This window comes from Phasianus colchicus, chromosome 1 (assembly GCF_987193195.1).
Source record: "Phasianus colchicus chromosome 1, bPhaCol1.hap1.1, whole genome shotgun sequence".
Classification (NCBI taxonomy): Eukaryota; Metazoa; Chordata; class Aves; order Galliformes; family Phasianidae; genus Phasianus; species Phasianus colchicus.
Window position 1 is genome coordinate 29,364,439 of NC_143436.1, and position 13,514 is coordinate 29,377,952.

At 37.7% G+C, this 13,514-nt stretch overlaps 1 protein-coding gene across 3 annotated transcripts in view; it reads left to right on the plus strand.

Annotated features, from left to right (window-relative positions):
- NRCAM (neuronal cell adhesion molecule) overlaps nucleotides 1–13,514 on the plus strand; it is a 144,509-nt gene that overhangs the window by 34,562 nt on the left and 96,433 nt on the right. For all 3 annotated transcript variants that reach the window (XM_090137758.1, XM_090137750.1, XM_090137767.1), the window contains exon 2: nucleotides 10,719–10,810. The gene's annotated coding sequence lies outside the window, so the exon portion shown is untranslated. The remainder of the gene's footprint in view (nucleotides 1–10,718; nucleotides 10,811–13,514) is intronic.

Below are 13,514 nucleotides of genomic sequence, written 5' to 3' on the forward strand. Positions count from 1 at the left end.
TTTGCTTACGTACTCACTGAGTCAAAAATGACCTACCAGAATAATCAGATGTCAATACAGAATGTTTTCTATTCTTTGAGACTGATTCATAATTTGGAATAGGCTATACTTGCAGAATTCCAGTAAGACCTTTGGATTTACCATAACATGGACTTTTGTGCAGCACAGCTTCTGAACCAAAGTATTCCTTTATTGTTATGTCCTCTGTTTTACTCACTGAAAGCCAGTGATTGGTGGCACTGCCTAAAAATGGAGTAAAGTAACTCGAATACATTGCAAAAAAAAAAAAAAAATAATAATAGTAAGGGGGGGGAGTATGGGGTGAGGGGTCAGTTCTTTATGTAGACATTAAGTAGTTCTGTGAATTTCCCCCTTCTCTTTGCAATATGTTATTTTACCTACAACTTAATGTCTGGTCTGTGAAGATATGTAATAGCATTTTCTATCTGGACATATTTCTGATACAATGTATTAAGATAAGTAAATGAAAACCCTCTGTCAGCAAAAAAGGTAAAATATACTTGTTAACAATGCCATTACCTTCCTGGTTTCTGAAGTGGATAAATCTATTTTCAAGAACATCTTATGTTTTCCTCCATTTTGATGGGAAAGGATTTTCTGTTACTTTAGGAGGCAAGAAAATGGTCCCTGAGTAAAATGCAATGCTAAATCTTCACACATTTTCATATGGTAGGTTAAAACATGGCCCTGTGCCATAAGTCTAGTTGTGGCCAGGTCTGATGATGACATAACAACGCTATCAGGGTGTGACTTCAGGGAAAGATGAGTTATTCGTTTGTATATACAAACCAAAAGAGTTAAAATAATTTCCTGTCATCAAAGGCTGACTTTCCCAGTCCAGTTAGAGAAATAGGTGAAGATCATTGGAGAGAAGGGCTAGCATAACTCATTGGAACTGGAAATTGTACTGATGGGAAGAGGTGTTCACTGCAGGTTGGAAAGTAAATTAGGGGAGCATATGATCAATGGATTAAAGCTGTACCGGACCATTCACAGATTGTACTATACCATGATAGTGAGTGTTGTTATATATTGGATAAAGTAATGCATCAATTTTAGTCGTGCCCTTAAAAGCCCCTCAAAGGGAAGAAACAAAGTCCACTTGTAGTATTATTTGATTACTATATATTTTATAAGCTCATCAATCTTTGAACCTTAAGGCTACATTTGTACATGAGATCTGCCCTTTTGAAGAGAAACATTCTGTGTTTGTTAACTTTGCAAACTGCTGGAAATGCATTGATTCCCAGGTTTTAGTCTTTTGGAAGCCAGGGTTGCAGCCTCTCTTGTGCAAGTAAAACCCATTCTATATATGGAGAACACACTGAATTTGTATGTCAGGTAGCTATTTTACATTTCTATACATGGTATACAATTTGGTAGTCAAAAAGTACTTAAAATGGGCTGTACTTAAATATAGAAATTATATGTAAATGATATTCCTCCTCCTCCAAATAAAAAGCTAAGTAATTTACGGATCCCCCATGATAATAATAGTACCTGTGAGCTCACATCATGCTCTCCTAGTGAAAGGAGGAGGCTGTGTAGCAGCAACTCCCTTGCTTCAGGAGCCCATTCAAGGAGCTGTGCCTGCTGGGGCATAGAGCTGCAGCAGGGCTGCCCTTCCAGCTGCTCCAGCTCTCTCCAGTCATGCTGAGCCAGATCCAAAGCAGCTTTGCTGTGTGGGAGGCAAATTGCAGATAACTGAATGGAACAGTTGGCAGCTCCAGCCTCTGAGGGGCAGGATCATTCCAGACACCTTCCTTCTCAAGCTGCTGTGAAAGGGGTACGATGTGTCTGCTGCTTGTTCCCTGGGGTGGAGCTGCAGAAAAGAAAACAAAAAATCCTTATGGTATCCCATTGCCCTCTGAGGTGGGAAGACGGTGACTCTCTTTTTCACTTACTGTTCTGTAAAGAGCATCACTTTAATGGTGTAACAGATGTTAAAGCAAAACTTCTAAGTAGTTTATTTTCTTCTTCTGAGCATGCATTTAATAGAATTTTGTTGCAAATTTCCAGTTTTATTTTGAGACTTCTAAACAATTGGTTTCCTTGATAGTAGCAAAACAGACTTCTGCAGAGATCATGTTCTTATGAAGACTCTTAGGCTTTCCTTAGTCTGTAAGAAATCATTTGACAAAATGTGTGGGATTGGGAAAAACCATGAAGAGAATAACTTATTGCTGTTTTTGTTGTTGTTTTAAACAACATTGTGTGTTTAAACATCATTTTTGTGTGTCCGTATTCCGTCTGTTATTCTACAGAAATGAGGAAAGGTGGTATCTTCTGTCTCCATGCAGAAGCCATGCCGCCAAGGAGAAAATGCTGATGGTTTAGTCCTGCTTTATGTAAAGGAGCAAATGCTGCTGTGCATTCTTTCTCCAGCTGTGATTATAGAGGGAGCTGTGCTGTGTTAGTGCCTGAGAGAGCCCAGTCCTTTCCTGTGGTAGGTATTCTCTGTGAGTACCTATGAGAGCAGTCCTTGGGAGACTCAGGTGGATAAACTTAGTTTCTAGGTGCTAGTCAAGATGCAGTCATGGTTTGAGCAGAGAGCTGTTAAATTTGTTCCAACTGTTGCAGGAAGGCGAGACAGCTCGGAGGCCTCAAGTCAAATTAGAGACTACTGAGTTAGTTGCTTCTGGGTATGATGGCAGATGTGATCGGACAGAAGAACTGAGATTTGGTCCAGTTCCATCCAGCTCCCTCTTTGGGCATTAATATGTATATACGTTGTAGGCAGAAGTTGAAATAATGTCCTTTATACCAAGAGAAGCCTTTGGGAAGTTGAAGCACCATGAAAAGATTTCTGCAACAAAATATGACTCACTATATTCTTTTTCTTTCCTTTCCCTTGAGCATAGACCCACTGTCAGCACTGCTGAAACGTACCACCCGCTGTGCTCAAATCCACTATTTGGTCCCTATAGATGTTCTGCAAGAATGTATGAATGTCAGTGGGTACCATTTTTTCCATATGGTGCCTTTGCTTCATATGCACTTTCATGTCAGATGCTGTTTTGTCAGACTTTTCTTCTGCTGCCATCTACTGCATGGAAACAAAATGGAATGGAATGTTGGTGGGAAGGTTCAGCCTCTACTTGTCATACACCACCATCTGCCTCTGACATTGTGGGTCAACAGAATAAAAGAGGAGGCAATACTTTTAGAGCAGCCATTGTATGTATTTTTTCCTTCCTACAACCAAGACTCTGACTATCATCTTCTAGCTGTAATCATCTTCCTTTTATTCTCTTTCCATTCTCTCTCTCTGGCTTCATTCAATCTTTTTGTAATTTAAGGTGATTTTAATTTAGTATTTCAGTGATTTCTCCCATCATTGCAGTGTGCTATCAGCTAATTGGTTTTGTTGCTGATGCTGTGAGGGGTTTTGTGTGTGCTGATAAATTTCCCTGTCCTGGAGCTTATGAGCTGCACGTTTGTCCATATGTGTAGTGTGTCTAAGCGGTCCCTGTGTTTAAATGGCCTAGGCATCCAGTGGTCAGGGATACTCCTTGTGTGCAAAGGAAGGGAAAAGCAGTTCCCTCATGGAAAAAAAGAGAGAATAATGCTGGAGAAAATCTTAACGCTGTGAACCTCACTGTGTAACAGCCTCATCAAATGTAATATGAAAGGAGGAAAAGAAGCCCATTCACTTGTGTCTCTGACAATGCCAAGCTGTATGTGCTATAGCTGCTAAAATAATAAAGTGAATGAACCTTGAGTTGTTTGAAGAGGACTCTTCTCAGTCTGGAGTCACTGCTGGGAAATCTTGCTCTCCTTGACAACAGCTCTGTGTGCTAAACAGCTTAAATGCTGTATGTGTGGGAAAGGTCTCTCTTCAACAGCTTCAGTGAAGTCGTAGAGTCATAGAACAGTTTTAGCCCTTTTGTCTTAGTTTAGTGACTGCATTCCCTATATATTTCCCATACTACATTTTTTTATATTGACTTAATTTTGACATAAAGCAATCAATTTTCTAGTTTGCTGCCTATCTACGTTGAGCATTGTGAAAGCATTTTGCTGTATTGTGCTTATTGAGGGATCTTGATTTCATACTAACACTTAACACTTACCAGTCACTCTTCAGAATTCATCTCCCAAGTATTTGGAATGCTTTCTGAGAATGGGGTGTACAGATAGCAGTTAACATTCATTTTATGTTTTGACATAGCTGGATAGCTCTGTTATGTCAGCATGCCTATTCTATCTCTAGGCTTAGATTATTTGATGTTAGATGATTCAAATCTACCACTCCTTTTCTTCCTCCGGTGTTTCAGACAGGCCTTGGTTGATCTAACTGCCAAAGTTTAAACGTTTTGGGATCACACACCCTGTGCATGGTGCTCCTGATCCATGCTATCTTTCTGGAGTTTTGGATCGCATGCCTTTTAAATGCTAAGACAAGGTTAACTACCAAGCTACTTGAAGAACTCAGCTGAGTATTAACACTAACTAAACTTTGGTATGACTGTAACCTTAGAATTTGTTGGTTTTTTTTTTCCCCTGAGTATTATCATACATCTTAAAAGAGTTTGAGGCCATTTGGAAGGGAAAACCAAAAATGCATGAAAAGGGAGATAGATGAGAAGTCAGCATCATCAAGCAATTGCTTAATATTTTTTGGAATCTATTTTTTCTTTTATCTTTTTAACAGTGGGTGTCAGAACAAGGAATTGTGCACTACATCTGCATATTGCAGATGTTTTTAGCTTAAAGAGTTCAATAGGTTAAAAAGTAGCTTTGTTAACATGTAAATTGTTCAGTAAGACATTCCTAATGGCTATATTAGTTTAAAGGCTTCCTGAGACTAAAATGGTAATAAGATGTAAAACAAGATGCCATGGGTAATATTATGATTACTGAAAAATGTATGTAAATCAATGAGTATTTTTAGAGGCATACGCGATCATTTCTGTCAAAGAAAAAACTTGCTGTTATGACTGAAAGCTTTCTCATAATAAAAAAGTATTGTGGGGTAAGAAAACCAGTTCATAGGGTTCTTTTTAAGTCGCCACCTTAAAGAGTCTGTTTTCATAGCTGCCATCCTGACAAAGCCAAGTGACAGATTTTTGCTATGGGTTTTGAGCTTACCATTAAATATAGCATCTCCATTTTTTTTTTTTTTAGTGTTTTGAGTAACCCACTGAGTAGCTACTGTCTGAAGAGTACGAATCACAGTGGGAAGCTGAAAGGGAATGGGCCTCCAGAACATTTAGTGTTTAATGGGGCTACAGCTGTAGTGAAGCAGTGTGCAGAAATAATTCTGATTAGACTTGGTCAATCAGACAACAAAATCAGACCTGCCCCTTCATCATTCAACTCTAAAAATTAAGAAAATAACTTCTGCTAAGGCCCAGTTAAAAAGAGAATGTTTGTTCAATCAGTTATATTTTAGCTATTTTTGACGAAGTGTGCTGTCAAAAGCGGAGGGGAGCAAACAGTTAAGCTACTCAGTAAGAGAAGTTGCCTTTTTCATTTGGGGTTTCATTTTTGGAGGGAATGATTGAAGGTATGAAAATAGTGATCTTTTACCACAGTTAAATATTACTAAATGCAAATAACATTGCAACTTGTTTGTGGCATAGTAAGTAGTTTATTATTTACAGTTTCACTCCAGCTGTTTTCATTAGAATATACAGTTGTAAATGTGCAATTAAAAAGCAATGTCTTCAAATGGCAGAGGAGCCAATTACTCTTAAATAACTTTGAATGGTGTTGCTTAATGAGCACTGTATTAACTGATGACAAACCTTCACATCAAAACCAAATTGCCTGTAACTTCTGTTTTTCCAAGATTTTGCCTTCTCAGCGGAGTTCTTTATATCTCCAGAAGCATGGGACGTGCCTGAAGTGGGAACTCAATTAAGACACTCTGTTTTTATTTCATTATGTTTAGGTGTTCAGGTGGTTGTAGCTGTTACAAACCTTACTGGCAACTTGCTTTGAAGTAGATTCTTCTGTAGAGACTGTGCTTTTGTGAAGGAAAGCATTGTTCTAAGCAAGTCCTGAAATCAGAGTAGGTTTCAAAGGAGCAGATGAAGTTATTGTTCGGAGCTAATGCTGGTGCTAATAAATGCTGACAGGATTCCAAGGCTGCTCCCTAGAAAAGCTGCAACTCTCTTGAAGTTAGAAACATTTTACATTTTAACTAGACTTAGAACTTTTTAAAAGTTTCTTTCCTTAGCAGTTGATTAAAGGCACTGTTCTATAACCAGCATTGCTCCAGGGTGGTTCCTTGGAAAACAGAGGTGGTCCGGAGTTTGGTGTGATGTGTAAAGTTGGTGGCCTCCTCCTAACACATTTTCCTTTATTTCCTGGTACGTGTATGCTTTCTTTCTCACAGAATTTCACCTGTCACCGTATATTGGTTGGTATCAGTGGACAGCAGAGGGCTGCCTATTGGCAAGCAATCTAGTCCAAAGGATGGACAAGAGAAATGGAATAAGGGAATTCCCAAGCAGTTATTTAGGAGGAAATTCTGCATAAGGTGCGATCTAGATCAAAATTGTTGTCAGTTTTATATAAATATATATGTATTTATTTTCATAGATAGAAGAAGCCAATTACTCTTAACAGAAAAAATGCCCGATACAGTGAGAATCATTTTACTGAAAGGCTCATGCAGCTATGCAGATTTAGTTCTGCTTTTAAATAAATACAGGGAAATGTTTAACCTCCTTTGTATGGCCACAAAGCCTGTGCTGATCACACAGAAGCATGGGAGGTCGAGGACAAAGCCATTGGTTGCTGGAAAGGGCTTTTTGTGCGTGCTTCTGCACAGCGCTGTGACTGTGGAGCTTAGCAGCAGACTCTTGTCAAGATTACAATGTGGAAGGGAGCGTGTTACAAATCCCTATCTCCCACTAACAAAACAAAAGAAAGAAGATAAAAAAAAAAAAAAAAAAAAATTAGAGAGGAGGTCTGTACAGCTATATGCACAAGGTAATGGCTGATTTCCCTTTTCTATTCTGATTCTTCTTGATCTGTTATGTGGTTGAGGTCTGTGTACCTTGGTAGCAGTTAGCTAGATTTATTGAGTAGCAGGAGTGTGGGGAAATGGAATTTAAACTTCTGATGCAAGAACAGACTGTTCTGTATAACTTATTGAAACATTTAATTCTGGTTAGCCATCTAAGAATTGAAATGAATACTGTATAATTTATTTCCATGGAGGAAGGCTGCAACTTTGCAACATATTAAAGATGAGAACAAACATAAATTCTGTTTTGACTGTTGTAATATATTGAACTAGTTTGTATAAAATGAACACATTGCTGGAAAAAATATTAATACAGTCTGGGCTGGACTACTTGCTTTAGAAAATGTATTTGTGTGGATTTATCTATGAAGAATGAAAAATTGATCGGTTATCTTTGGTGTATTTCCAGGATGTGTGGTTTTTTTTTTCTTTCTGTTATTACTGTGTCAGAATCATCTGGGGTTGAGCATTGCCAGAAATAAGATAGATATGACAGAAAGATGAATCACTGCCCTCATCAACCACCAGGGTAGTTTCTCCTCTTCCAAGGGCTCCTCATCACTCCTTAATTCTGAAAGAAGAAATGACATGAGGGTGAATGCTAGATCTCTGCAGTATTGAATAGCATAAACCAGTACTTAAATACATTAAATGTATTTTATGTCGTAAAGCAAATATTTTTCCAGGTCCTCAAAATGTGTTGCGCTAAATATTTTCCTACAGTGTTGTGAAGTAAAAGGAAGCTGAATTATATACGTGTGTGTGTGTAGTATTAGTTTTAGGAAAAAAACTGTGTATTGTCCCATTTTAGTGTTATTTTTTTAAGGTTATGTTAAGAAGATAAGAATGTTCTACCTTTTGATGAATATATGGAATACATTTTTTCTAAAACCATTTGGCCATTCTGATTATAAAATAAAAATGAAATTTTTGTGTTTTGATTTCTTAAGAATTTGAACTTTTTTTTTGCATATTTTTAATTGCAATGCATACTTTCTCATTCTAAATTGTACTTACCTGAAATCTATCAATGTTATTAGTTTTACTGCTTTAAAACATCTAACCTATATAAATGTTTCACAACATTTTAAATGAGTAAGTACACGGTAAGGATTATGATCTGATGTGTAGAAGTAAAGGATAGATTTTATATTTCTTTAACTTCTTTCACCCAATAAGTGAAAAATTAGTTTCTTCAACTTATTTCACCCAATCTTTAGACTTCTTTTTGTGTGTGTGCGTGTGTGTGTGTGTAACAGTTTAGAATGTTTTTACACCATGTTCTTAACCCTTTGATTTTTTTTTTCCTTGTTTCATTCATGCTGTCTTACTCATGACTGCTCTCCTATGGTACAAATGCTCCTATTTCTTTGCAAGCCAAATACTCAGTTATCCATTTTCTGTATGTGAAGTTGTATGCACAAGCAGTCCTGAGTCTATTGTCATGCTTAAGTTTTAAACATAATCCTTGAGGCTACAGCTGTTTTTACTGGTGATAACAGCCAACCAGGGACAAATTCCTGTCATTCTGATAGGATAATTGGCAAGTCTCTTATAAAACAGACTGGCCATATATCACCTAATGTAATCTGAGTTTCATCTGGCTACCACGATGTGTCTGTGGCCCTAATATAGAGCTAATTGGTGTTGTAGTTCACAGCATCTCAAGGGAGTTGCATGGCAGTCCACCGAAGCCATGAGTTTGTAGCATAGCAGTGTGAGTGCTGTGTGGGGGCACTGGGGGTGTTTGGAGATTCATTGACTTGCAGGGACTGTCTGTAGTAGAAAGCCAAAACTTGTGCGAGCTCAGCCCTGCGGATGTGGGCCCTAGGATGGACTGTTCCCGTAGGTGTGGGTGATCTGGTGAGACAAAGCATCTGGGAGGCAGTGTGAGTGAGGACAGATGTATCCATCATCTTTGTGTAGAAAGGATATGTGTGATTATGGTCATACTCAAGGATTTTGGTCAGTTAGCAGTTGCAAATAACAATTCTGAATGCAGTTTCAATGCTGACTTTGGCTAACTGAGGTCCTGTTAGTATGTGACAAGCTGGTCCCTGTGGGAAGTGTGAGTGCAAAGTATGGAGGGATTTGAGTGCCTAAGTAAAGATAAAGGTAATGAAGTGATTTTCACCTCAGTGAAATAAAGGATAGATGCCAAACTTCTAAAGTTACAAAGACAATGTGTTCTTCCCAGTGCTTTATTATGTAAGAGCAACAGGTTGATTAGAAAGAGTAGAATAGGAAGCAATGTATGAGAAGAGTGCTCTTTTCTGCTGGAAGAAACAGATACAAGAGAGGTCTGCTCAACAGTTAGAACTTTACTGGGTTACAGAACAATTTAAAAATAATCTGGATTTGAAAATACACAGAAGGAAATTGTTAGACAGCATTATCAAATTGACAGGAAAATGATATTACCAGGTCACTAACTTTTGGATTTTCTCATATTTAATTGTATAAGATAGTGCTGATCTACTGTTGAGAGTAAATGATAAACTTTTCTACTGATAAAGTTTGTATTTTAATGTGTGCTGTATAAAATATTGAGTAGTTTCACTGCAGTGGTACTTGTCTGTTACTTCTGGTGTTTCGTTTCGTCACCGGTTCATTGAAATCAGGACTGTTTGTTTCAAACGTAGCTTAATTTGCAGATAAGCAATGTACTGTAAAGCTAAAGGGCTGCAATGGAAATCCCCAGCTCAACATTTTTTTTGAGGCTCATCTTCAAAATTTATAGTCTTTGAACCTTGCTCTCTTGAAAATTCTACTCCGTATGTACTTAACATACAAGCAACCTTCTTCTTGACAAAAGCTCAAATATATCTAAAATGGGGCATTAAAGTAACAAAGATTGAGTGAAAAAAGGAACTGCTTGTAGAGTTCTCATGAATAAATGAGGAAGATTGTATCTGAATTCACAACCGTCTTTCTCCTGCTGTGTTCTCTTTCCTTGTGTTGTACTTCTAATTTGGGAGATTTACTGTCTCATCCTTCAAGTGGGTGCATCTTTGTACATGCTAGAGGGGTTGGAACTAGTTGATCCTTGAGGTCCCTTCCAACCCACGCCCTGTGATATTCTCCTAGAATGTGTGAGATCGAAAGAACAGCTTACAAATTAACTGTAAGCCCAGATCTCTGGCAAGAGCTATGACCAAAACTTTCCCTGAAGTAGAAGCTTGCTGACGGTGCTCCTGTGACCTTCCAGTAGATGTCTTAGATGCTGAAACATTTATATCCTGAAGAACACTGCAGCGTTTGATCTTGAAGCGAGTACTCAGAATGACTTAAGTTAGATTACTGAAATTCATGAGGGTGTGGTTAGACTTTCTCACTGGCTTAGTCAGCCTTTGTGCAACAAAGGGTTTTTCACTGGATTCAGAGAAAACCTAGATACAGAAAACATTAAATACTTAAATAGGTGATTTGGTTTGAACTGATGGATCTAGCTATGTTATTTTGTAGAGCTAAATGAGAAAAATAATTTTGAAAGCTATGGAGTTGTTGTCTTTTTTTGTTCCTGATTCCTCCCATTTTTCCTTCAGACCAATATAGATGTTAGCTGCTAGTAAAATAACATTTCAATTAGCTCACATAAACCATACAGGTTTTAGCACTGCACCATTATGAGGACATACCTGGTGTATTTGTTATATTTTAACAGCAAATGTGATTATTGGCCTGTGTAATAATTCAGATTCTACATCATTTTTTGCAGGCAAGGCAGTAAGGCAAAAGACCAGCTATACAACAGAGAGAAGGGAAAGTAAATACACAGATCATCTTGCTTAGAAGTTTTTCTGTACAAAGGTAAGAACTTTTTCCTTCAAATTTTAATCTCTAAATTTAGAGGAAAAAAGCTACTGACATTGAGTTTCTATGTTGAAAGTTTCAACTTTGGAATTTTCATATAACGCACTCTGGATTTTGCTGCGTTTCCATGTTTGTTTGGGTTACCAGGTTGTAAATAATATAAACTTTAAAATGTCAGCACAGTTTTTACCTGAACTGCTCAAATCAAATATATTAACTGGAAAAACAGCTAAAATTATTTCACAGCTTCATGTAATTGAAAGTAGGCTTAATCATCTCTGATGTTCCCTGCTGGAGAGAACAGGTGTCGTGACAAGTCAGCTAGTAAACAAATCAGTCTGAGAAACAGAATTTAAGGGAGACTTAAAGTATTTTTGTACCAAAGAGATTTTCCTTCTAGCATAGGTCATAAATATTTATAAATATTTGGTGATAGGGATATTCTGAATTCTTCAGTCTCACAGTTTTTTCCTAAGATTAAAATGCCAGTTTTGGAAGTTTTTGAAATAAGCTTTGATTTTTTTTTTTTTTTTTCTCAATGTCAGCCCCTTCCTGCTCTTGTATTTGAAATGCATAAGTCTTTCTGCATGAGAACAGAGGTAGCCTTACTCGAAGTTACTAGTAGCTGCTGAATAGTCATCTGTGTTTTAGTATCTGAATTTATTGAATAAAAAAAAAAATCTGATTTTGTGTCTTGAATATGGTATTGTATACACTGGAACAGACCTTTTATCTTCAATAGTGTGTAGGCGTGGACGGCTGCAGTATGTTAGGCCTCATTTGTGTATTTGAGCTGACAGCGTCAGTACGTGGTTTAAAACAGAAAAGTGGGTAGATGCTGAAACTGTACTGGTTTTGTTTCTAAAAGTAATGTTAGTATATCCTTTCCTTCCAACAAAGATTTTTTTTTCTGCTTCAGAGATCTCTTCTGAAATGGTTTGTGTGTCAGTCACTCAAGAGTTAAATGTTGCTTTGTGTAAAGAGGACTGTTACTGTAAGATTTTGAAACTAGACTGCTCTGAATAAAAGATAACCATTGAAGATTCTGAAAGGCTTTTTGGATGGTAATCAAGTTAAGGAAGTTCTAAGGTTCTTTTGGCTTTCCTGCTGGCTGCTTTTGCTCCCCAGGATCCTGGCACCCTATCCCTGTGCCCTCATTGCTTCCATAGCTCTAGTTCCTGGGTCAGGGAATGCCACCATACAATGGCCCCCCGGAGCTACTTGGATGAGTGACAACCAGCCAGCTCCAGAGTGACAAGTGTTTGAATGTCTAATTGGGTCAGTGCACAGGTGCCTGCTCCTCGTGAATGAGATGTTCTAGCTTTCCTCAGTGACGTTTTCTTGGTTCCTCTCATTTTTTCAACAGTTTTAAAGAGAAATTTTCAATACTTTGTTGCAACAGAACGGAAAGTAAAAGGATGATTTTTTTTTCTCCCCCCCTAGACTCTTATGGATAAGGTAACATTACTGCTTGAATACTGACTGGAGCAGTGGCAAAAAAAAAATCCATTGAAGTGAGGGATATATGGTGATACAGATAATACTGTAGTGAACAACACAACAATTTGATTGGTGAAACAAATACGTTGTCTTAGTCTGATATATTGTTTAGAGTCTTGGACATCAGGAAGCAACTCACCCTGCGTGGCATTACAAGCAGTTGGTGTTTCAGCTGCTCTCACTGGTTCTGTAGCAACGGCAGACTTGTTAAGGGTGCACTTTGCCTCGTTATCCTGGACATTAGCGAAATTGTTGAACAACACTGGCCCCAGTGTCAACCCCGGGGCTATGCCAGCGGTGACTTGCTTCCAGCTGGACCTCATGCTGATCCCAACCATCGAGCCCAGGTGTGCACCCAGCTTTCAGTCTCCCTGTTCTCTTATGTAGTCTATCCTTTATCAGTTTGCCTATGAGGATCTGATGGGAGGTAGTGTCAAAGTCTTATGAAAGCCAGGATAAACAACATCTGCTGCTCTCCTGTCATCCACTGAGCACCCTGTTTGCTGGTCTGTGATCTCAGTCTCAGTCTGAGTCATGGCAGGTCCTGCTGGCAGAGCCACACTGTGAGGTGCCTCCCCAGTTCAACACTTATTTAAAACAATATTGGCAATTTTGATTTGACCAGCTTGTGAGATTCTAACAATGATTTTTTCAATAGTGTATATTTTAAACAGTTTAAAAAGTAGACACTTGAAGTTTTTCATGCTTGACAATGTTTAATGTGATGTGGGCATGATTATTGTCAACTGTTTATATCCCTATGTGCTGTCCTTATTAATAAAAAGATCCACTGACAAATGCAAAAAATAAGGATCAAAATAGAGTATATGTATGGTTTCTAAGGTAATTGAAGTTCATATAAACTGGTTTTGCCTGATTTTTTTTTTCCTCACCTTATTATCTCAAGTTTCCTTATATAAATTGGTTAAAATAAATTGACTCTTTCTTCAGATGCTCATTTTTTTTTTTTAGCTCTCTTGTAACTTTTTTTTCTTCTGTATGCTAAGATAGGACATGTGAAGAAAATATATAAATCTCAATTGTTGATGCATAGGTTTCTTTTTATAAGAACTTTTCTTGACTGTTACAGAGCTATGTATGTTACTGCAAATTTGAATTGATTTTTATGGCAATCATGAAAACAATCTAAGAACTGAAACATTTAAAAACATTTTAAACATAATTTTAATGAAGATTGGAA